This window comes from Callithrix jacchus, chromosome 13 (assembly GCF_049354715.1).
Source record: "Callithrix jacchus isolate 240 chromosome 13, calJac240_pri, whole genome shotgun sequence".
NCBI classification, from domain to species: domain Eukaryota; kingdom Metazoa; phylum Chordata; class Mammalia; order Primates; family Cebidae; genus Callithrix; species Callithrix jacchus.
Window position 1 is genome coordinate 35,313,304 of NC_133514.1, and position 26,697 is coordinate 35,340,000.

Genomic DNA, 26,697 nt, shown 5'->3' on the forward strand with positions numbered 1-26,697 from the left:
CTTTTGATTTTGTCATCCACCCGCCGCGGCCTCCCAAAGTGCTGGGATTACAGGCTTGAGCCACCGCGCCCGGCCCAAAACCAAACTCTTTAAAATTATCAATGAGATGGGCAAACTTGAACACTTTCACCAGTTAAAAATACAAACAAATAATGGCAGGAGTGAGAAAATAAATACCATTATAGATATAGAGGCAACATTGTATTAGTGCATTCTTACACTGCTATAAAGAACTACCTGAAATTGGGTAATTTATGGAGAAAGGAGGACTAATTGACTCAGTTCCACAGGCTGTACAGGAAGCATGGCTGGGGAGGCCTCAAGGAAGTTACAATCAGGCACATCCTACTATGGTAGAACAGGCGGGAGAGAGAGAGAGAGAGACAGAGAGAGAGAGAGAGAGAGAGAGAGAGAGAGAGAGAGAGAGAGAGAGAGAGAGAGAGAGAGAGAGAGAGAGAGAGACCTACTTCTAAACAACCAGATCTCATGAGAACTCATTATCATGAGAACAGCAAGGGGGAAATCTACCCCCATGATCTAATCGCCACCTCCCATCAGGTCCCTCTCCCAACACTGGGGATTAAATTCAACATGAGATTTGGGTGGCAATACAGAGCCAAACCATCTAGATGTAAATACAATTTATGTTAAAAATTAACCATCTTAGTAAGTATTATTTTCTAGTGACACAAATGACAAAAATTTACCTAAGGAATAGTAGAAATATTGGTAGTGTCAGGGAAAATATTGAGAGCTTATCTACCATGATATGGGAAATCAGGCGCAGGGTGTTTTATGGATGAGGTTAACTGTACCTTTATAGAGATAACTTCTTTATTATGTAATGTTTTCAGACTGGCATAAAGAAATATACTCTGCTTCAAATAACTCTATGGGTGTAATGTAACTCTGATATCAAGATTTAACAAAGAAAGCGTGGAAAACTCATGAATACAGAAATGAATATCATAAATGAACTATTAGCAAATTAATTTCAGGAGTGTGTTAGCAGATTAATATAAATACATTATGCCCAAAAGGTGTATACTGGGAGTGCAAAAGTATTTCAAATTATGAAACGTGCTTTAATTTAATTAGTACGTTAACAAAGGAGAACTGTGAATAAACATCTCAATATCAGTGGATAAATCATTTGATTCTTTACAGTATTTGTTACTGACTCAGAAATAAAGAAGATCTTAGTAAGCAAGTTATAGAAATACACTCTTGAAAATGGCTTAAAAATATAGACCAGAAGCTTTAATAAAATTTAATAAGTAATAGTGAAGTATTTTAAGTGTGGTAGGTTTAATGATGTCTCCTCCCCACAAAAACATCTTAATTCCCGGAACTTGTGAATCTGTTACCTTATGTATTTAAAGAGACTTTGAAGATATGATTAAGTTAAGAACCTTGAGACTGGGAGATTATTCTGAATTACCTGGCTGATACAAATCTAGACAGGGGTGAAGGCCATGTGATGATGGAAGGAAGAGGTTGGAGCACTATGAAGAAGAAGCCTTGAGTCAAGGAATGCAGGTGGCTTATAGAAGCTGATAGAGACAAGGAACAGATCCTGTCTTGCAAAAGGAAGAGCATGTTCTCCTCCGGAAAAAAACAGCCCTGCAGATACTTTGATTATAGCCCTGTACACCACACTCTGAATTCAGACGTCTAGAACTGTAAGGAAATGAATTTGTGGTGGGTTAAGTTACAAAGCTTGTGGTAATATGTTACAGTGGTACAGGAAAGCTAATATGAAGATAATCTGCGGTAAATCAGAAATAAGAAAAGAATCCCAGCTACCATGACAATACTGATGTTTGTTGGAGATGCTGTGCCATGCAATAAAAGTAAAGTATGTGTGTATGTGTGTATATACACACACACCTATGTATAGACACTATGCAAACACACATATATACACGTGACAAAGATAAAGGTTTTGTCCACCAAAAGAAAAAAAATAGCAAGACTCAATGAAAACCTATAAAAACTAGTAAGAGTCCAGGAAAGTGGCCAAATTGAAAAACAATCACTAGCAATGACAAATTTAAAATGTAACAGAAAAACTGGTCCGTTTTGAACAGCCACAAAGCTCATTAAATACTTATGATTAGGTATGACAAGAAAAGTTGTAAAACCTGTTTAGAAAATAAAAGTCTATTGAAGGTCATAACACAGCCCCTAAAAAAAAAAACAAAAAGTTATACTATGTTCTTGGTTAAGAAGTATTCAGTATTTGAAAGAGGTAAACTCTCCCATAATTATTCTGCATGTTAAAATTAATCTGAAAATTAGACTCAATATAATTTCTAAGGAATATATAGGATTATTTTAAATTTGTTATGGAAACATTATTTTCAAAACAATAAGACAACATTTGAAAGGAAGACCAATGAGAAACTAATCCTACCAAATATGAAAACATATTATAGAATTATAGCAAGTTGAACAGTGTGGTTATTACAGGAAACAGTAAGAAAATTGATGGTATGTAATATAGAGTTCAGAAATATTCATGTTTTTATAATTCAACACAAAAAATGGATGGACTATAGCACATTAATATTTTGACAACTGATTATCAATCTGGAAACTTTTATTTAGCTCTCTGTATAATCTTACTAGAAATAATTTACTATGGATAAGTTAAAAAGCTAAATACCGAACAAGTCTCTGAAATTTTAGGAGAAAATACATGAAAATATTACATATCTTGGAACTAGAATGCTTTTCTAATTATAAAACAAATCTAAACGTGACAGGAGAAATAATCAGCAAACTTGACTGCACACGAATTATAAATTATGTATTGTTTAACAGATGGAAAGAAAATATTTGCACCATCCATGAAAAAGCATTAATCATTAAATACATTAGAATCCTACAAAACAACAAGAAAGACAGAATAAACAGATCAATAGAAAAATGAGCAAAGGATTTGAAGCAATTTACATACACACATACTCACAGAAATACAGATGTCAAACATTGCTAGTATTCACATTAGATTAGCAAAAATCTAAATAAATGATAAATAATTAAGGGCTGGCAAGGTGTTCTGGCTATAATGTACTATGTAACAGATTACCCCTAAATTAGCAGATTTAAGCCATAAATGTTTATTACCTCATTGTTACCGTAGAGCAGGAATCTGAGAGGTGCTTGGCTCGGCATCCTCACTCAAGACCTCCCATCAGTTTACAGTCAAGCTGTTGGCTGGGGCTGCAGACATCCCAGGGCTGGCCTGGGTCTGGAGGATCCACTTCTTTTTTTTTTTTTAATTTTTTATTGGATTATAGGTTTTGGGGTACATGAGCAGAGCATGCAAGACAGTTGCGTAGGTACACACATGGCAGTGTGCTTTGCTTTTCTTCTCCCCTTCACCCACATTTGGCATTTCTCCCCAGGCTATCCCTCCCCACCTCCCCCTCCCACTGGCCCTACCCTTTTCCCCCCAATAGACCCCACTGTTTAGTACTCCCCTTTCTGTGTCCATGTGTTCTCATTTTTCATCACCCACCTATGAGTGAGAATATGCGGCGTTTCATTTTCTGTTCTTGTGTCAGTTTGCTGAGGATGATGTTTTCTAGATTCATCCATGTCCCTACAAACGACACAAACTCATCATTTCTGATTGCTGCATAATATTCCATGGTGTATATGTGCCACATTTTTCCAATCCAGTCTATTATCAATGGGCATTTGGGTTGATTCCAGGTCTTTGCTATTGTAAACAGTGCTGCAATGAACATTCGTGTACATGTGTCCTTATAGTAGAACGATTTATAGTCTTTTGGATATATACCCAGTAATGGGATTGCTGGGTCAAATGGAATTTCTATTTCTAAGGCCTTGAGGAATCGCCACACTGTCTATTTCTAAGGCCTTGAGGAATCGCCACACTGTCTTCCACAATGGTTGAACTAATTTACACTCCCACCAACAGTGTAAAAGTGTTCCTTTTTCTCCACATCCTCTCCAGCATCTGTTGTCTCCAGATTTTTTAATGATCGCCATTCTAACTGGCGTGAGATGGCATCTCAATGTGGTTTTGATTTGCATCTCTCTGATGACCAGTGACGATGAGCATTTTTTCATATGATTGTTGGCCTCATATATGTCTTCTTTCGTAAAGTATCTGTTCATATCCTTTGCCCACTTTTGAATGGGCTTGTTTGTTTTTTTCCTGTAAATCTGTTTGAGTTCTTTGTAAATTCTGGATATCAGCCCTTTGTCAGATGGGTAGACTGCAAAAATTTTTTTCCATTCTGTTGGTTGCCGATCCACTCTAGTGACTGTTTCTTTTGCCGTGCAGAAGCTGTGGAGTTTCATTAGGTCCCATTTGTCTATTTTGGCTTTTGTTGCCAATGCTTTTGGTGTTTTGTTCATGAAGTCCTTGCCTACTCCTATGTCCTGGATAGTTTTGCCTAGATTTCCTTCTAGGGTTTTTATGGTGCCAGGTCTTATGTTTAAGTCTTTAATCCATCTGGAGTTAATTTTAGTGTAAGGTGTCAGGAAGGGGTCCAGTTTCTGCTTTCTGCACATGGCTAGCCAGTTTTCCCAACACCATTTGTTAAACATGAAATCCTTTCCCCATTGCTTGTTTTTGTCGGGTTTATCAAAGATTGTATAGTTGTATGTATGTTGTGTTGCCTCCACTTCTAAGCTCAATCACCTAGCATTGGTGAGGCTGCAACTTCTTGTGAAAGGCTAGACTGAGTGTCTCAGTTCCTTGAGGGTGCCATGTCACATGGGCCTCTCTATAGGGCTGCTCACAATATGGCATCTTGATTGCCCTGGCATGCGAGGAAGGAAAAGAAAGGGGGGGAGAGAGAGAGAGAGAGAGAGAAAGAATGAAAATGTGTGTGTCAGTGTGTGTGAGAGAGTGAGAATGAGAATGTGTGTGTGAGAGAGAGAGAGGCAGAGAGAGACAGGAAGAGAGGGAGGGAAAGAGAAAGAAAATGTGTATTTATGAGAGAGAGGAGGAAAGATGGGGAAGGGGGAGAAAAAAAGAATGAGATTGTGTGTGTGTATGTGTATGTGTGTGTGAGCGAGAAGGAGGGGGAGAAAGAAGGAGATTGTGTGTGTGTGTGTGTGTGTGTAGGTGGGGTCAGGAGAGAGTGAGGGAGAAAAAAGTGAGCGAGAAAAAGAAAGGGAGAGAATGTGTGTGTGAGAGAGGAGAGGGGAGAGACTGTGTGTATGTTAGACAAGAGGTGAGTGGGAATGGTAGAAGGAGAAAGAAAGAGAATGAGAGTGTGTGTATCTATGTATATGTGTGTGTGAGCAAGAAGGAGAGGAGGAGAGAGAATGAAATGTGTGTGTGTGAAAGAAACAGGAAGTCAGGAAAAGAAAGAAAATGAGTGTGTGTGTGTGTGTGTATGTGTCTGAGAGACAGAGAGAGAGAGACAGAGAAATTTGGAAGCCACAGTCTATAGCATTCCATCACTGAGATATTCTATTGGTTAAAAGCGAGTCAGTAAATCTAGTCCACACTCACGGAAAAGGATTATGCAGTGTGTGAATATCAGGATGTGGGGATCATTGAGACCCATTTAGAAGCTTCAGAATCTTCACTGGTAAACAGGCTATTGGAATTAAGCCAGAGAGCCGTTTTGTATTATCCACCAAAGCTTAAAAAGCACAAACCCTGAACAAGAATTCCTGAAAGTTTTCTTTATAAGTCTGTTCTATAGACATATTTGCACAAGTGTTTAAAAATTCATACATAAGAATGTTCACTGAAGAACTGTATTAGTGAACATCGAAAGCTCCCTCAAATCTAAATTATCCTGAAACAAATATGATTCGGTGTATCTAGGAATTTGGTGCAATTGTTGGAGAGAAAGAGGTAGAGTTATGTACTGAGAAGGAAAGTACACTAGCTGTATTTGTTTTTTAAAATTAAAAATATTTTAACTTTTTAAGAAATGATATACACAAAATATGCACAATTTAATGTATACATCTTAATGAGTTGGATATATGCATATACCGTGATACTATCACCACAGCCACGGTACTAAATATGTCCATCACTTCAACAAATTCAATGTGTTCGTGGTGTGTATGTGTTTTGGTCAGAACACTTAACATGAGATCTTCTCAGATTTAAAGTGCACAATACTGTATTGTTAACTATAGGTACTATGTTGTACAGTAAACCTCTAGAACTTATTTATCTTGTATAATAGAAACTATACCTACTGAAGAATGACTCCCCCTGCCAATGGCAACTACTATTGTATTTTCTGCTTCTATGAGTTTGACTATTTTAGACACCTCATTTAAGTGGTGTCATGTAGTATTTGTTTTTCTGTGACTGTCTGAGCCATGTTGTTAAGTGACAAAAGGCAAGTTATGAAACAGTGCCTTTACTACAGGAGAATCTCATTATGCAAAAAATAAATGAACAAATGCAAAAGTAAAAATAAAGGTAAAAATAGAAATGTTCTTATATAGTTATAATTTTAAAAGAATATTTTACTTTATAAACTTGTGCATTGTTTGAAATTCTTCTGAATAGAAGATGTATCATTAAAATAACTTTTTAAATAAAAGAATATTTATGGGCATAAGTACCTTTAAAGAATTATATTACTGAGAGTACTTTAACTGGATCCTAAGAAACCTGACATGCTTTAAGTTCAGATAAGCATTATTCCAGATATAGAGGATTTTCTTTTACTTACTAGATATCGGTTAAAAATTATACAATCTGAGATTATGTCTCATATCTATAGTAAGCTTAAGTTCAAACACTGGAAAAAATATGTTCCAGAAAGTCATGGATAATATCAGGTTAAGTCATATTTTTACAAAAATCTCTGTAGGACAATAAGGTGATGAAACATTAAATATAGAACAGCTCAATGGAATTTCCTTCTGATTATAATGAAAATAATAATAATAAAAGCAAGCCAGTCAAGTTGTATGACAAAAGTTGTTATATACTCTTTTCTCTTACTTTTACTATTTAGCTTTCTGTTTTGTTGTAATATAAATATTCTAAAACAGATAATGTTATTCAAATTATATATAATTTGTGAGATTTTTATTTATACTTGAATATAAACAATATAGTATATATGTGTGTGGGGGGTATATATATATATATATATATATATATATATATATTTAAAGCCAAAGCCAAAATCTCAATTATTGTTACAACAACCTAATAACTTGATGCAATTTCACACAGTGCACACATCCTATAACTTACAGTAAGGAGAGACTGACTATCACCAGCATACACAGAACAACTTTATGCACCCTACTGGCCACTACCCTACTAAAAAACACTGTCCCAATTTCCAGTGCACTATGTTTGAAATGTATGTGAACAAATTCATGCTAAATGTATTCTTCTGAGCCTGATTTCTTTTTCTCAGAATTCGGTTTGTAAGGTTCACTCATGCTGAATGACTATTTATCTACACCACTACAGTGAATGGACAATTTGAACTGTTTCAGGTTTGGGATACTTACAAATTATGATTCTATGGTCCTTCTTGATCTTGTCTTTTGGGACTTATATGTATATTTGCTGAGTATATATCTAAGAAAATGAGAGTATGCATATGTTGTACTTCACTGGATACTGTAAAACAGTTTCTAAAGTTATTAATCAAGTTACTTTCACACCAGTGCCCTCCAGGGACTTCCTATTCTCTCAACACTTTCTGCAAGGAATTTGTTTGTCTTTAAGCATTTCTGCTGGTTAGATTGTGAAATCTCATTTGGTTTCAAGTTCCATTTATTTGATCATCATTATTATTAGGTGTTTACACAGTTATTCACCATTTTGATATCTCCTTTTCAGAGGGCTTGATCAGGTCCTTTGCCATTTTGTTTTATATCTTCCTCTCATTGGTTTATAGTGGATCTCTATATATTTGATGAATCATCTATCAGGTTTATATTACAAGTGTCTAATACCACTATGTGACTTGCCATTTTACTCTCTTAGTATTGGTCTTTTGTAAAACAGAACTTATAAAATATAAAAATATTTTAAAAAAAAATTTTCCTTTGAGTTTGGGGATACATGTGCAGATTGTGCAGGTTTGTTACAAAGGTATACATGTGCCATGGTGGTTTGCTGCACCCATCAACCTGTCATCTGGGTTTTAATCCCTGAATGCATTAGGTATTTGTACTAATGCTCTCAGTCCCCTTGCACCCACCCCACCCTCTGACAGGCCCCAGTATGTAATATTCCCCTCCCTGTGTCCATGTGTTCTCATTGTTCAGCTCCCACATATGAATGAGAACATGCAATGGTAAAAGAGAATTTCTTTATTTTAATGTAACCCAATATGTCAAGAGTTTGCTACATATAGTTAATATTTTCTGTGTCCCATATAGGAAATCTTTGCCTAGATGAAAGACATTAAGATATCCTTCTCTGTTACATTCTAGTAAATGTATTGGTTTACTTTCACAGTTAGTTTACTTTTACAATGCACTGGGAATTGATTTTGTATATGGAGTAAGGTAAAAATTAGGAATTTTACCATTTTACCACGTGGATAATAAATTGATGTAGTATAATTTACTAAAAATACTGTCATTTCATCACTTTCACATAATGCCATTTTTATTATAAGTCAGATGACCAGCTATGTGTTACTTTTTTCTTAACTCTTGATTGGTTTTCAATGCTCTCTATGCACTAAGGTAACACTGCCTTACATATTATATTTTATAGTATTTTTGATGCAAACTTTTGCAGGGATTTCAAATTTGTTCTTCTTTAAAATTATCCTTGCTATTCTTTGTCTCATGCATACTCATATGAATTTTACATTTATTTTTGTCAATTTCCCTAAATGGTTGTTTGTCAGTTTTTATAAAAAGGTGTTTGTTAGTCATACTGTTCAAATATTTTATGTTCTTACTGATTGGCTGCTGCTAGATTCATGAATTACTAAGGTAGGTATTAAAATCTCCCACTGCTATCATGTATCTGCCTATTTCTGTTTTCACTTCTGCCAATTTTTCCTTTTTATATTTTCAGGCTATATATTTAGGGGTATTTAAATTCAAAATGATCATATTTTCCTTTTACCATTATTGATTATCCCTCTTTCACTCTAGAAAGTTCTTGCCTTAAAAAATCACTTTGAGGTTCACCAACTTTCTTTTGGTTCATGTTTCATGGTATAAATCTTTCTATCCTTAATTTGCAACCATTTTATATTCTTATATATAGGATATATCTCTTGTAAGTTGCCTTCAGTTGTTTTTTCATCTCAGTCTCACAATCATTATCTTTTAATTTGAATATGTATTTCAGTTCTATTTATTTTGTTTTGACATATTTGAACTTGAGTATACCATCATACTGTTTATTTACTATCCCATCAGTTAATTATTCAAAATTTATTTTACAAAAATGAACATACGCAGTTAATTTTCTATTCTCATGTCCTGAAATACAAATTGTAGTATAAATTATAACATTGGAGACAAGAAGTAAATAATTTAAAGGACTGTGATATTTCTGTATTCTGGAAACTAAACTGGTATTCTTGATGAATTCTGTTTACTTCCATGATGATAATGAGATAAGAGAGTACAGGACTGTCAGAAGACCATGGTGAGAGGATGAACATTGCTGTTTTCAAGGACAATTTTGTACTCAAGTACATGTTCTGCTTGTGTGTTTGTAGTATTTGATAATAAATGTTGAATAAGCCTGACACAGGTCTACTCACGAAGGCAAATTTATGTGTTCCCCACTGTATGTTTAAACCTGCTAAATAGGACTGCTCTATCCCTACCTTGGACTCTGCATATACATCAGGTCCCCAGGACTCCTCTGGTCACTCCTGGCTAAAATCTTATGGCCACAAATTCACAAACAACTTTAATCGATACCGACATTTTTACAGTTCCAAAGAAAACTCAGACTCTGACTCTGACCTTACATATCTTTGTCCCTCTTAATTTGGGTCCTGTTGTGGGTGGTTCCACTACCTTGTATGTTTCTAGGAGTTCTCCTGTCTTCACACAATGTTTCCCCTCTCGCCCTTTTTTACTCTGCAGACCCCACCAGGGTCAGAGTCAGGGAAAGGAGGGGTGGTCAGTGGGTTAGGAATTTGTTTCCTTGGCTTGTGTGGTGTTTGGGGGCCTTTGGCTCTTTGAGTCTGTCTGGTATTTAGAGTTTACTTTCTTGTGAGTACTTCCATAGATTTTTCAGAGGATCCTACTAGAAACATCAAGCTTGCTGTCCTTGTTCTCCTTAGACAGGGCTCTGCATTTTCTTCCAGGTGGTTGCTACTGCCTTAGCCTGTTTCTTTTCTTTTTCTTTTTTGTCTAATAAGTTATTTCATAAAGACGCTCTTAAAGTATCATTCCTCAAAAAATAGCTACAATCACTTTATATTTATCAGGTTCTCAAACTTAGAGGATGCAGAGCAACTTCTGTGAGTAATCCTGTTGAAGCTCATCTCTTTTGACTTCAGAGGGTAAGTACTGTGTCCTCATCTTCCCTGTTGTATAGAAAAGTTGCTAATCTCAGGACAGTTCCCTCCAAAAGGGTTTTCATGAATTCCTGCTATCTCCAAAAACTTTTATTCATTTGATGTTCTTGAGTTGCCCTACTCATTCAGAGAATCTCTCTGGAGATTTTTGCCATATAGACCCTTTCATAACAGGCTTTGGTTATCAGTCATCATTTACATTTTGACTCCTGCATTGAAACTGCCAAATAATATCTTATTCATTCATTTATTCATGCATTCACTTATCCATTCATTCATGCACTCATACATTTAATACATATTGTTTATTTGCTATGTGCTAGGCACTATTTTTTGATGCTTGGGTTAGAGAGTAAAGAAAAGGAAAAGACCAAAATTTCTGCTCTTTATCTAGAGAGAGAGATAAACAAAAATATAAATAAGTTATATTGCCTATGAAAAGCTGGTAAGTGAATGCAGAAAAATAAAGCAGGGAAGAGAACTTCGAGTTGGGATTGGGAGATGGAGGCAATTTTAAGTAGAATGGTCAAGAATGACCCCACTGATCTGAGAGAAGCCCATGATCAGAGAGAAGGCCTGTATGTAGAATGTTCAAAACAGATATAACAGCAAATGCACAGGGCATGAGCTGGGAGCATGCTTGTCTTGTTTGAGAAACATAAAGAGGCCAATAGATGCAATAGCATGATGTAGTAGGCAGAGTAGTAGGAAGTGAAGCATAGAATAACTGAGAAGCTAGAGTGCAGAGACAGTCAGCCACCATGCCTGGCTCCAATCTGAGTTACAAAGAAAAGCATGGCAAGGATAGGAACAGAGGAGTGACTACCAGCTAAAGTTTTTAAATGATTATGTCTTCCGTTTTATGAAAATATTTTAAAAGAGATGCATGTGAAAGCAGAAAGACTCGTTAAAAAGCTATTGCAATATTCCAAGCAAGAAATGATAGATTGGATCAGAGAGGTAGCAGGCAAGGCGGCAACACAGAAAGGTTAAGTCAAGGATCCATTTTGAAAGTAGATCCAAGAGGATTTCCTGACAGATTTGCTGTGGAATATGAGAGAAAGAGGAAAGATGAAAAGGGCCAAAATTTTTAGTCTGAGCAACTGAAAGAATTAATTACAATTAAGGAACATGAGGAGAGGAGTATGCTGGAAGGGGATGCAGAAAGGTAGTAAACAGGGCCATGGGTTCCTGTTCATTGTTGCATGTATTTAAGTTAATTTAATTAATAGATATCCTACCAGAGGTGTTGAGTAGGCTGTTAGATACATCAGTTGGGAGTTCAAGAGTTTAGCAGAGAGGTCCAGACTCAAGATATTAATTAGAGAATCATCAGAGTATGCATGACAGAATTGGATCACCAAGGGAGGAAGTATTAGTAGAGAAGAGAAATAGGAGTTTAGGGATGGACCCAAGGTCATACAAAAGGCTAGATGATGAGGAGAAGCCAGCAAACAGACGGTAGGATAGACGAAAGAGATAAGAAGAAAACAAGAAGAATGAAGTCTCAGAAGCTAACAAGAAAGTATGCAAGGATGAGGGTATGGTCAACTAGGTCAAATGTTCTCATAGGCGTAAGAAGATCAGAACTGCATTTTGATCATTAAATTTAACAACTTGGAGGTTACTGAGGACCCTGACAAGAGCACTTTCAGTGAAGTAGTAAGTCTGTTTAGATAAAATAAAAGAGGAAATATAAAAAGTTAAAAATTTCAGGTATAGACTACTTAATACAAGTTTTACAGTAAATTAGAGAAGAGAAATGGGGTAGCAGACAGAAGGGAATTGGAGTCAAGAGTGGACTTTAAGAGAGTTCAATGTTTGTATGCTGGTGGAAATTATCTCCTGAAAGAGAAATATTGTTCAGGCAAGAAAGAAAGAGTGTGCACTGAAGACATGTCTTTATGTAGAAGAGACAGGATGTAATCTATTGCCTAGAAGTTTGCCAAGGACTGAACCATGAGAGAAGAGGAGTTTAAGAAACTGTGAAGCTGGAATATGAAGAGAATCATCTAAATGGATATTTAATGTCGTGTGATGTCACACTGAACTGATGTTGGAGAGTGTTACACGGAGCCAGAACTGCAACTGTGAGGGTGAGTGACCAAGGAGATGGCTAAAACAAGGAAGTAAAAGGGGGGTGAGTAGTATGATCAATGACAAGGGATTGGAGCTGAGGTTTTACTAATTTGGAGGGCTTTGGAGTTGGAAAGGAATAACTTTACAGTATGAAGATGAAAGGAACCATGAGAGAAGAATTTGAGAAGGCATTTCTTTTGTTGAGCAGTCATGAATTCTAGAAGGCACAGTGGAAGGGTTTCAGGAGTGAGAATGATAGGAGATGAGGACAGAATGTAAGATATCTAGATTCTTAGGAAAATTAGAGTTAGGGAAATGAGTGGGTACTCAGAATTCCTAGGCTTCTTGTAGTTCTTGTCTTAAATGGCAATAAAGAATATAATGATCTCACTCATAGGTAGGTGTTGAACAATGAGAACACAGGGACACAGGGAGGGGAGCATCACACAATGGCATCTGTGGGGGGAAACTAGGAGAGGGATGGCTGGGGGTAGGGAGTTGGGAAGGGATAACATGGGGAGAAATGCCAGATATAGGTGATGGGGAGGAAGGCAGCAAACCACATTGACATATGTATACCTATGCAACACTCTTGAATGTTCTTCACATGTACCCAAAAACCTAAAACATAATAAAATATATATTTAATAAAAGAATATAATGAGATTAATCACAGAGACTGAAAGCAGATAGTGAAGCTAAGACTCTACTGCAGCCAGGAGGCTTAGGGCACCATAGACACACAGCCCATTCTAATGAAGGGTAAGAATCTCATTGTAATGCTCTTTCTCTCATCCAGAATATGCCCTGATTTCTTTTTTTTTAGCATTATATTAATTTAATTAGTGCATATGTACTAGAACAACACATACTATTTTGACTTATTCAGTTTTGTTATTTTGGTCATTTTATCAGTTTAATAATCATGAAACTAATTAGTAATCAGAAAGTATCTTTGGTTTCCAACTCCATTACATAATGCAGAATGATTAAATGACACTTAACATATGGCACAGGCTTAGTCTTGTTGTGGGTGCTGTGAAGTATGGGGAAAGGACTTTTTATCTATTGCTTTATTTATTCTAGTTGCAATGATCTGGTTACATCAGGGATTGATAAAGAACAATGTATGTTTTTAACCCAAGGCAAGGGGAGTTCCCAAGGAGGTTTGCAATGGTGAGCTGGACATTATTTGACTTCTGGACACTCTTCTGACAATATTTCTTAAGGTCTTAATCAGTTTCCAATGTTTGATTTTAATGATAGTTTGTATTCTATTGCACTGATTTAGATTTGAGATGGAGAGAACTCAGCCTTCTCTCTGTTAGCATTTTCCTTCAGCATTTGCTCTCAGACTTCAGCAGTGATGTCCAAATGGACAGCTCTGACAGGTGGCTCCTCAGAGAGTCCTCTTGCCTGCGCTTCTTGTTTAGTAGAAGTGACAGCCAGAGATGGGTTAGAAGAGCCTGGCAAAATAAGAGGTCGCTAAAACTCATGAAGTGTCAATAATGGATTATGTCAGGGTCAAGGAGAGAGTTGGGGGAAATAGTTTGAGAAAATGTATTAGGGATACACACAACCAATTGGTTTTGTTGGCCTGTTTTTTCAGTGTAAAATTCAACAAAATGAAGTTAGAGAACAAGCATTCTTGGACATATTAGTAATTCTCAGTTATTAAAGAATTAAATTGTGATAGGGGAATAAAATCTGATTGACACTTATCTCCTTTGATCCCTTCCTCAGCTTGTTACACACACACACACACACACACACACACACACATTATTCTTTCTCTCATAGATTTCGATCACTGCTGACAGCAGTAGAATCTGATTTATATGTGTTCCAACTGCTGACTTCCCATTAATTTATTTGAGAAATATTTGTGGAGTACCTTTTATGTCCCAGCTACTATTCCAGGTACTGGTGATTTTGCAGTTAACAGGATGGATAAAGTCTCTAATTGTATAGATGTATCTATTCTAGTGTTTGTGTTGGCAGGAGGAGAGTAGAAACAGTAAATATGTTAATAAATAATATGCAGACTTGGCATATTATAAACAGGAAATCGGAATTTTAATATTTCTTTTCATGAATCACATAGAAACATGTACCTGTGCTTGAAATATATATTATCACACAGCTAGGAGGAACGTAAAGACATATGACATAAATTACTGCTCTTGTTTCATTAGAAGGAAGTTTTAGACTGAGATGGTGATCGTAAATTGTATAAAGTCAACCTAAAGTAGAGAAATTGGCAATTACTATTAAGTCAAATCAATACTTAATTTCAATTTAAAGGGTAGTTTATTTCTAACAGTCTAAAACTTGGGCAAACCCCTCCAGTTACACAACTGCTTAAACTATATGCAAATTCTAGTCATATGTATTAACATTGTTCCTTTCTAGTGTAATTGTTGGTAATCCTTTGACTACCATTACTCCTGCATCCATATTTTTAAAGACTTCACGCTTGTTTTACTACTGAGCTATATATTGGTTGTGCATACCTCAAGTCTAGATTCCATCATTCTTTTGCCTAATTTTATATACAAGAAAGTAATAGCAACCTGAAATGTACTAAGCTTGGGAACTAGCTTTAGGATACAATGACTTCTAATAGTATTCTCCTTTGGTGTAGAGGGATGCTTTAGGGTCACACCACTGAGTCACAGCAAGAGTTTACGCTTTCCTGCACTTTCTCACCACGTAAGAGCCTTCAGCAAGGTTACTCTAAAATTACCTACATGTAATATTATATTAGTGGATAGTTGATTTTTAAAAATCACTTCTCCTGTCAACCAAATCTGTCCTCACCTCCTAACCATCCAATGCAATGCATTGTGGTTTCTTGCTTTTCCCCTAGTATAGACTTTACTCCTAAGTCCTTCCAGCTACTTCAACGTTTTTAGTCAAATATTTGCCTTTTGGAAAATAGTCCTTTCTCTGGTGAAAGTGCCAAGGCAGATTTAGACTATAGCCCATTCTCTGTAGTACTGACCCTTCACTAATGGCTGGCATTTTCTTCTGTCGTATCAATTCCATTTGTTGAAAGCAGCAGAAAGCCCAACCAAAATAGCTAAGCTTTTCAGGCAATATTACACATGCATGTACAGACAGGCTGGCATTAAAAAAGAGAAGGTCGGGTTCAGGAATCTTGTGCTAGTTATGTGTAGACATAGACTATTTCAAGAACAATTTGCTTTTCCTTCAACACTTTTAGATTTGGTTTACTTCCCTGGCTGTATCAGGCCTCCTTAACAGTTGTAACTCTCTCTTTTTTTTTAAATCCAAAGCAAAGACAGAGGGGAAATGATCACAGCAGCTAAACAAAATGCACTTCCTGCAAAATGGTTGCTTGCAGAAAAATTTAATATTTTTGGTTAATTTAGAGCTTAAAACACAGAGTTCAACACTATTAATTTAAAAATGTCATGTCCTAGTTTAGAAAAAAGAAGAAGACACACACACAGAGGTCTGGTCACAATCTCAGAAGGTCGTTTCTAATATCCGCTACCATTATTATACATTTAAAAGATAAATCACAAGAAAAACTAGACTAAATATTATTGAATTTATGTTAGAGGAGGATTTCTCATATCTTACTAAAAGAATATTTTTGTTTTCTAATGACAGATCTCTTTGTTTATACCATTTGCCAAATTTCAATATACATACATTTGCATAAACTTATTCACTACCTGATTCTACCAGGTATCTAAGACTGCATGTAAGGGATACATAAAATAAAAAGGTAGAACAGAAAACAAGATAAGAAAGGGAAACAAATGGACAAAAACAAATCCAGGGCTATGAAGCAGAGGTAGAAAGGAAGCCCTTACAAAGACATCCACCAGAGTCCTCTTCATCAAGCATGAAACATACATTTGGCTCCAAGCTTTTTTACAATCCTATGCAAGGAGACGTCCGCTATGAGAATATGGCTTATAATGGTTACCACAAGCAGACCAAGAAGTTAAAATTTATTGCTACTTAAAATAGAAACTTTTCCCTCAGGGTCATTTTAAATAAGATTATGTATAATATAGAATTCCTTCTTCATATTTTAAAAGCAGCTGCTGAAGTAGAGCAGCCAATGACTTCTTCTAAAGCCCTGCAATGTAGGACAAGAATGTCATTTTCTTGTGAAGTTCTGTAGGGGCCTAGAATTGTGTGTCTAGGAAGAACAATTCTCAAATATTAACATGTGTGAAGAGCAGCTGGGTAGCTCAGTAACGTGTGGATTCCCAGACCCTACCTACCCAGGAGGTTCTTATTTATGGTCCAGAGGGAACCCTAGAATATGCATTTTAACAGGTATTTTAGGTGATTCTGATGAGGGACATATTTAAGAGCATCTATGTGACAGTTTCAGTGTTTTTGATACTTGACAGGTGATGCTTTCATGACAGACACACTGCTAAAGACATACATAAGACAGACTTCAGGCATCTTCAATCTTTTTCTCCCACTGGAAAAACACATTTCAGAAGGCAATCTAGCCATAATGATGTTGGAGGAATAACCCTACATCTGCTGTAATTATTTATTTTAAATAAATCATTTGCAAATTTCATTCTTTTAATTCTCATTACTAATAAGTAGCCTCCAATATATTCCACAATTGACAATAATGTACCGCTATGTTATTAACTCACAAATTACCTAGAGATGAACGTTTGACCTGCATATTTTTCAGACAATGCTTGACAAATGTAATTTCTTTCACCCTTTTAAAAATAGATATTGGGTGAAGACTAAACTACCTGGAAGATACCTAGAATGCAGCTGTTCTAAATTGCAAATTGCAAATTAAATCTAAATAATATGTTTTAAGTGCAGCCAAGCTGGGTAGAAGATTTTTATGTAGTGAACATTGAGGACTTAATAAGTATGTGTCCTGGAAGAGAGGGCCTTTCCACTTCCACTTGCCAAGTCCAATGTTCTTCTTAAAATATGTGTTCAATCCTTATACATAAGTAGGTTTAACCTAAGCTATATCTCAACCAATAAAAGAACAATATGTGTGAATCTTCTAAAGGACACTTAGGTTTGCAAAATGTTATTTGTTGATGTCCCTTACAAGACAAATTATAGTAACAGTGAGTCCAAATGGTGGGCTAATATAGACCCTTGATTCTCAGAGTAGTTTTCAGAGCAGGTAACTCAGCATCAGTTGTCAACTTGTTGCAAAATCAAATTCTCAAGCTCCACCTAGACCAAGTGAATCTGAAACTCAGGAAATGGGGTTGAACAGTCTGTTTTCACAGGCTCTGCAGGCAATCCTGATGCATGATAAAGTTTGAAAACCACTGCTTCCTAGCATACTAAGATTTGGGAAAAAAGAAAACATCTACCTAAAATAATACCTTTAGTTTTGGGAATGGGATTTTTATGTCCTGTTTTTCATAACAGAGAGAGCTTAAGTTTATATGTATAAATGCCTACATGTGAGATATCATTTTACCAGGCACTTCTGTCTGGTTTATTTCAAACTGTGCTCATTTTCATTTATTTTGTTATTATAGGTTACAAAATGGTAGCTTGCAGGAAGATCTAATATTTTTGATCAATTCAGTGCTTAAAAAATAGATTTCAACACTATTGATTTGAAAATTCCCTGTTCTACTTCCTTGCAGACACCCACACTCTGATTTTTGCTCCATTCAGAGATCCGTGTCACAGCCTGGCTCCTGGATGCCTTCTGCTATACCACAGCAAATCAAAATGCCATTAATTTCAATGATACCATTTTTTAGCCTTAACTTTTGCTATAGTTTATTATACTGCCTTATTCCAGTGATTCTTCTTATGTTTTATCAAATATACCTTGTACTTTTTCACTTTCTGTCTTTGCATATTATATTATCCTTTCCTAGGCTATACTTTTCATTCCTTTTTCATATTAAAAGCTTCTCTATAGGCCGGGAGCAGTGGCTCACGCCTGTAATCCCAGCACTTTGGGAGGCCGAGGCGGGTGAATCACGAGGTCAAGAGATCGAGACCATCCTGGTCAACATGGTGAAACCCCGTCTCTACTAAAAATACAAAAAATTAGCTGGGCACGGTGGCACATGCCTGTAATCCCAGATACTCAGGAGGCTGAGGCAGGAGAACTGCCTGAACCCAGGAGGCAGAGGTTGCGGTGAGCCGAGATAGCGCCATTGCACTCCAGCCTGGGTAACAAGAGCGAAACTCCGTCTCAAAAAAAAAAAAGAAAAAAAAAAGCTTCTCCATAAACAGCTGAAATCCCATTCTACCTTTGAGTCCAGTCTAACATAATAATCTTTATTGCTTTTGTGTGTGTGTTCAGGAAATGCCAGCAGCATAGATAATATCTATGCAGTAAACTGTGAAGCTTCTTCAAATGCAAAGGCTGTGTCTTCTATTTGCATATATAGGTCCAATGAACTATTTTGTACATGATATAGTTATCTTATACACTTTTTTGATTAACTTTCTTTTTTTCTGCCCTCCCTCCCTCCCTTCCTTCCTCTGTTTCCTTCCTCCTTCCCTTCTTCCCTCCTTCCTTCTTCCCTTCCTTCTTCTTTCACTTTTTCTTTTCCTTCAAGACAGGGGTCTTACTCTGTCTCCAGGGCTGGAATGTAATGCCATGATGTGGCTTACTGCAACCTCTGTTTCCCAGCCTCAAGAGATTCCTCTGCCTCAGCCTTCTGAGTAGCTGAGACTATGGGCAAGTGCCACCAGGTCTAGCTAGATTTTGTAGAGATGGGGTTTCACCATATTTCCCAGCCTGCTCTTGAACTCCTGAGCTCAAGCAATCCACCCACCTCGGCCTCCCAAAGTGTTTGGATTATAAACATGAGCCACCATGCCAAGAAGATTAATTTTTTTATTAACACAATCTACTGAATAGATTTAAAACCTCAGTGCACACTAGGTATCACCTGCCTTTTAAAGAATGTTTACTCAGCCCTCTAGAGCCAGTTCTTTTCTGGTACAAAAATGAGCTTAGCTGGAAAAGTAGAGTCCATGATTAACTAAGCGATAAAGGAATAGAGCAGGGGCTGGCAGAATAGGACAAAGCTACCTATGAGGGGACTGTCTAGAACCCCACCCAGAACAGGAGCTCTCTCCTTAAAGTGTTATCAAGCCAAGAGAGAATGAACTCACTGTAGGCGACCTAGCTGTGGTTACTGAACTGATTTATTGAAATCCTCAGTGTCTCCAAAGATCTAGAAAATTAAGGTCAAACAGATTTCCTGAATTTCAGAGATTTTTCTTTATTTTATCCTCATAATCAATGAATACGTATTTAGTTCATACTGTGTATAAGTAATTGTCCAAGCTATTGAGATAGATAGTGAACAAAATAGACAAAGATCCCTCTCCTTGTGAAATTTGCAGTCTAGCTTACTTATGTGTCCATACAGTCAAACATCAGGTCTGTCATAGCATTTTTTTTTTTGGTAGAGACAGAGTTTCTGTCACCCAGGGTGGAGTGCAGTGGCTCGATTTTGGCTCACTGCAACCTCCGTATTCTGAGTTCAAGCAATTCTCCTGCCTCAGCCTCCCAAGTAGCTGGACTACAGGCATATGCCACCATGCGCAGCTCGTTTCTTTTTTATTTTAGTAGAGTCAAAGTTTTATTCAGGCTTGTTTCAAACTCCTGAGCTCAGGCAATTCACCTGCCTCAGTCTCCCAAAGTGCTAGGATTACAGATGTGAGCCACCCCACCCAGCCAATAGCAATTTTTAATACTGAATCATCTGAGCAACTGAGCTGTAATGCTGTACCTATTATGAGGAGATCACCCTTTAGTAGAGGAATTTCCATTAGTGGCTACTACTCACATTTCCTGGTAGGTAACAACATACATTTAGGTGGGTAATGGTGTGCATTTTAATCTGGTTGGCCATTATTATTAAGTGCTCTCTTTCTGACTATGATTGATCAAATAATAATAAAATCTTGATCTCATTAGCCAATACTGCAATTATGTTTTTAGTTGCTGGTAATACTTGTACTGACCACAGGGAAAACTATGGTTCTAAACAAAAATAACTTTTACATGTGCAGTAACTTCTGTTGGATGGCATGCTTTCTCTTATGTTATCTAATTACAGGAACTGAGATATAAGGTACATACTATTATTTTCACTGCATACTTAAGAAAATGTTCAGAAAACTCGAAGTAGTGGCTTATTCTCCTGACTCCGAAATCCATTCTCTTTTCAGTCTCATGTGTTATCTCTGCCTTGTGGTAATAATGGATTATCATCAGGTCATTATTAGAGGCTGCTAGCAAGCAAAGCTCGGTTCATAAAGCTTAAAGCCCATTTTGAGGTTACATTTACTCTTTAATTCCTTGGATTGATTGATTGTTTTAGAAATAAAGACTTGTTACTTTATTTGGCAGAAAAGTATTTTGAAAAAAAAAAAAAAACAAGAAAATATGCAAATTTTGTCACTAACTCTATCATAAAAAAGCTGATAAAAACTCCAAGACATTTCTAATGTTTTCAGCAGAAAAGGTCACCCAGTTAAAATGACTCTTTGAGGATAACTTAGTTGTAGAAAGGCAAAAACCTCGTGATACGTAGAGTTTGCAAAGGGAACAGTTGGGGAAGTATTGACTATCCAGCATCCTGACATCCCTTTAGAACCTCTGCATAACGGATACTAAACTCATTTTCACATGTTTGTAACCTAATTAGGTCTTCAGAGATAGTCTCCTGAGTTCAGAGACTCACAATATGTCAACCCTCAGCACTGCTGTATTCACCTTAAAAAAAAAAAAAAAAGGCTTTCAGTCCTTCAGAAATAACAGTTTCGTTAAAGCAACTAAATTCCGGGGAAAACCAATCAGGTTGTAAAGAATTTACATCCTTCTTTTTATAAATGATCCTCCTGGCTCTCTCTTTTTTAATCTTCCTAAAAGTTGGTTGGTTTTTTAATCTTCTTAAAACTGTCACTTCCCTTCCTTTCTCCCATTTTGTCCAAGCATAGTCATTTTGATATATTTGCAGCAGCTGAGAAGCCATTGCTGAAGACATATGTTCTAAATATTTTCATCTGATTCCATGTAGCTACGTAATGTGTAGAGACATTTTTCAGTGGTGCTGGGTACTGTCATGGGGATTCAAAAGTACCCCTGCAGGCACAAAGTCCTCTGTGTTAAACCTAAAATAGTAATGTTCATTTCAATCATTTAGATTATAGCTGCAGAAATGTCCTACGGGTTAGATTTCTATCACCACCGACACTTCTATATCTATGCTTGCTTGAGGTTTAAGCCTTCTACATGTGTTTTTCTTTAGCAAGCAACCAGTCTAACTCACCTGCTGTTTCTATGAAATAGAGCAAAAATATGGCTTGATGAAACTTAATAGCTGATTCTTGTTTAGATATAATCTTCCCAATCAAGTTATTCTGGCAGGTGCACCTGGTTTAGGCTGTAACTGCCTCATTGGAGTGGAAGACAGCAGGTGAATAATATGGTGAAAGCAGAGGACAGTTGAAGCCAAGGCTAGGTAGTTCCCGATGAGTATTTTGTACCTTATGGTTGATGAGAGTAGGAGATAAATTCTTTACCACAACACCCTATGCAAAGATTGCTGGTTCAAAGTGGCTGATTATCTGAAAGGCTCTCAGGAAAGGAAAACAGAGCTCAAATCAAATAGAGTAGAAAATAGAAGAGTGAAGTAATTGTAAAAAATTATCACCAGATTAAGCACAATTATTGGCATAAAAGAAGTTTTCAATACCCATTTTTAGAATAAAGCAACATTCCCGTTCTCTCTCCCTCTTTTTCTTCCTTTCTTCCTTTCCTTCACTCCTCTTTCTTCTTTCTTTCCTTCTCTCCTTTCTTAAAAAAATTATCACAAGAAACAAGTACTGTGCAAATTACATATTTATATGTATATTACCTCCTAAGTGGCACTAGGTCATTGTCATATCAAATATATTTTAGCAACAGTTCTGTGGACCTACTCCTTTTAATGATTGGATAATTCTTAGACCATAGTGGTAAACTGTAACTCTAAACCATTTCTTTTCTTGTGCCTTAATATTCTAAATACAGTGTTATAAGACTTTTTAATTTTTAATATATCAAATATTTAATAGCTATACTTAATAAAATAACTGGGTACTTTCTGGAAGGCATGGCTTGAGGCTGATAAATTGATACCTCTGTATATATAAATGAAGGAGTTACCTGTGGTTTAGGTGACATATAAAATGGGAAACACAAAAAGCTTATTTTGTCACAGTGTACCTTGAGGCTGCCTCTCTATCACTCTAGTATTTCTCTTTGGCTGTTTATTCTCAAGGATGCTTTAGTCTATGAATAGCAACTATTGGTCAAAACAACTTGTTTATTAAAACACCCATGTAGTTGAGTTTCATGAAATGTGTACTGTTTTCTCATCAAAACCATGGTCTTGTCATGGAAACCTTCATAAATCATACTCCAAGAACAGCTCCTTAACTGCCTACTGTTTTCTTTTCAAATACCTGTTGTTAATCTTCCTGACAGTTCTGGCAGTTGTGTGCCTGCAGCTTTGAATTCCACATGTTGTAAGCAGCTTAAAACTTCAAGCCAAAGGAAAAAGAATATTCATCCATGGTAGAGACCCTAGAATCTCATCTATGATGTCACTATAGGCAGGCAGAGCTCAATGAGATTTTTTTCTAAGGATCTGAAATTTCTTCTTTATCAATGAGAGACTAATAATTTCCATTATTGATGATAATAATAGCAGAATCTACTATTTGTTTAGAACAAGACTTTTAATATGCATTTATTTGGATACTAGCAATAGTCATATCGGGTAAATATTAGGTAAAGCATAAAAAATGATGAAAGAAGAGGTTGTAATACCTCTAAGGTATAGCTAGAAAGTGTGAGAACAGGAGTCAAGCCCAGATCTTATTAAAAGTTTAGCTTATTTCTTTTTTGCCAAACTGACCTTCATTCAATTTCCCTTTCCTGCCTTGAAAAAAAGTGTATCCCTAATTTTGCTTTTATTATGTAATGAAGAGAGTATTATAACACCAATCAGAATCTTTCCAGAGAGGTTCTGCCACAGAACACAGGTGGAGATCAGCTTACTCGTAGGAGCTGGCTGCTGGTGTTCCTGTAGCCTCGCTCCCACTCCTCATGGATGCCAAATGTCAGAGGTGGGTTCTGGGCTCTGTGCAGTAGGGGGAACTTGTTTCTTCAAACTCAGGGCTTGGGGTGAGTTGAGAAACTGCTCTCACTGCCCTCACTCAGCTTGTGATTAGATACATGAAAGAAGGAGAGAGAGGTTCAAGCCTCCACTTACAGCCGCAGTGGACAAACTGCTATGAAGCACCATGCATTGAGGTTCCTGCCCGGAGTTTCTCCTAGACTTAAAACCATGCCAGAGTAAGTGACACGTTAGCTTTACTTGTACTTAGGAAATAGGGTATTCAAGTTGGAAGGAAAACAGTGTGTTCTTACCTTGCTTGACTGCAAGCCTTCCTCCCCAAGCTCCCAAAGAAAGATATAAAAGTTGCTAAAGGGTTTAAAAGTAGAACATATAGGATGCTAGGATTATAAAGAACCTTGAAAATTTATAGAACCTTCTTTTTTTTATGAAACCATCCTTGTTTTATGAGGGAACTGAATCCCAGAAAAAGTGATATATGTAAGGTTCAAGCCCTCAGTGTGGCCATGGTCTTCATCTGCCTGCAAGACAAGACCCAACGGAGTCCTGGCCCACTCTCCTCCTACTATCCTTTCACCTGCTCTGCTTCTAATTCCCTGCCTCCTGTCTGTTTGCTAACCTCACCTCCCCTGTGCATGTGTGCCTATAATGCTCTTGTACCAGATACTTGCTAGGGAACCCACTAAGCCCAGTTTTTAGATCAAGTATACCTTTTTTTTTTGCAATGCTTTCTTAGACTGGCCTCTCTAAAATAGCATCTTCATCCTTCTCTGTCCTTTACTCTGATTTCATTTTTTAATAGCACTTGTCCACTTTTGTTTGTCTTTTCCAGGAGCCCCAAGAAAGCAGGTTTTTTGTTTTGTTTTGTTTTGATGCTTTAATCCTTAAGCAAGCATGTCATCCAGTGACTAATTACTGAAAGAATAAGTGGATGATTGAACGTCCATTTGTTCTGTTTTGCTCACTGTGTTCTACTTAAAGGATAAATATGGAACAACATTTTTTCTTTAGGTGTCGCATTCTCCACAATTCTCTATTATCATTTGTCTAAATGCCCCTCATTCTGGGTTTCCACATCACTCTCTGTATTAGCACTTGGCAAAATACCTTGGGTTACCCCTTACCATACATCTTGACTCAGGCTTCTTTGGAAGCAGTCTTGAGACAAGAGCATGGATGCAGGTGACTTGTTTGGTTGGTGATCCCAGGGAGCAGAGATTAGGGGCTGACAATAGTGAAGACTGAAGAATGAGGGTAGAGATGGAGGAAAAGTCAATATAAAACTGTGATTGAGAGGTTGCTACTATGGACAATGGATACCTAAGACCTGAGACCTGAGAAACCTACAGAATGTTTTGCAGAATTGTCTGCTATTTATCCACCAGCTCCTGAGGGTGGTCCTGGATGGTAACTCTCAGACACATCCCAGCTTCAGGTATTACCTCCTCCTGAAGTCTTCCCAGCTTCACAAGAGCAAGAACAGCTCCTGGTGGTATCCAGTAGCAGAGAAGGCATGGCACATGCTTAAAAGGAGAAGTTGTTAGCACATCAGGAATCAGGAATCAAAGCCCACCTGGAACTGTCTATCCAGACGTGGTTGGAATCAGAGGTGAGCCAAACAGGGTGTAAACAGAATTCCCGTAGGTGTCTGACACTGGCATGCAGTACAACTTCAACAAATGTTTATAGAATGACTTAACTAAAATGAGATTATGAGATAACCTTGGGCTCAGGAAATAGGCTTTGGTTTAAATCCCTGTTTTGTCATAAAACCTTGGAAAAATTATATCACTTGTTTAGACCTTAGTTTTTTCACATGAAAAGTGGGATAATATTAGTTATTACTTTTTAAATGAGAAAGTTAACAGCATCCATAGTGTTTGGTAAGCAGAATGAACTAAATAATGGTTAACTCTATTAAATGTAATAATAAATAATGACATTAGCTCACTCTAATTTGCCAGGCACTGTGAACACTGTGGTTATTGACCTGATTATGGACATGACTAAGTTCCCAAATCCCAGCCCCATGCTTTTCTACCACCTATGTTTCCTCTAATGTCACAGAGGCAACTTGACTCTGGTTCTTGTGTGTGAATGGAAGCTCAACTCTTACCAGGTCCATCCACATTCAGAGAGTTTCCATAAAGAGAACAGAATGTTTTTGTTGGAGATGTTGGTGGACTAGACACAAGGCTTATTGCCTCTCTTTCCTTAGAGTTCTATAAAATTGTACATATATATATATATATATATGTATGTATATGTGTATGTATATATATATGTACCTATATATTGTCTCCGAGGAAAGGGAGACCAATATATAGGTACATATATATATACACACACACACATATATATATATATACACATACACACACACACACACACACACACACATATACGTATATACTGAACCAAAAAGGATATAAATCTGTAATCTGTAGTAACAAAGAGAATATGTTCATCAGTAGATAAGAAATGATAACACAATTGTAATAATTGGTCAAATAGATACTTTTTTTTCCTCCAAGACAGAGTCTTTCTCTGTTGCCCAGGCTGGAGTGCAATGGTGCAATCTTGGCTTACTGCAATCTCTGACTCCTAGGTTCAAGTGATTCTCCTGTCTCAGCCCTCTGAGTAGCTTGGATTACAGGTGTAGGCCACCACACCTGGCTATTTTTTTCTATTTTTAGTAGAAACAGGGTTTCACCATGTTGGCCAGGCTGGTCTCAAACTCCTGACCTTGTGATCCAGCCGCCTTGGCCTCCCAATGTACTGAGATTACAGGTGTGAGCCTCTGCACCCAGCCTTAATTCATGTTCCTGGATAAGTTCTGGTATACAATAAGCACTTGTTTCTAGAATGAATAAAAGAGGACATAAAAGTGAGCAATCCCCTTTACACAGAAAGGGGAGTACTAAACACTGGGGTCTATTGGGGGGAAAAGGGGAGGGCCAGTGGGA

At 36.9% G+C, this 26,697-nt stretch overlaps 1 long non-coding RNA gene across 1 annotated transcript in view; it reads right to left on the bottom strand.

Moving 5' to 3' along the window:
• Window positions 1–23,141, bottom strand: part of LOC118146786 (uncharacterized) — a 34,229-nt gene extending 11,088 nt beyond the window's left edge. Inside the window, exon 1 of the long non-coding RNA XR_004732763.3 lies at window positions 23,055–23,141. This is a non-coding gene — a long non-coding RNA (uncharacterized LOC118146786). The remainder of the gene's footprint in view (window positions 1–23,054) is intronic.
• Between the last annotated feature and the right edge of the window lie 3,556 nt (window positions 23,142–26,697).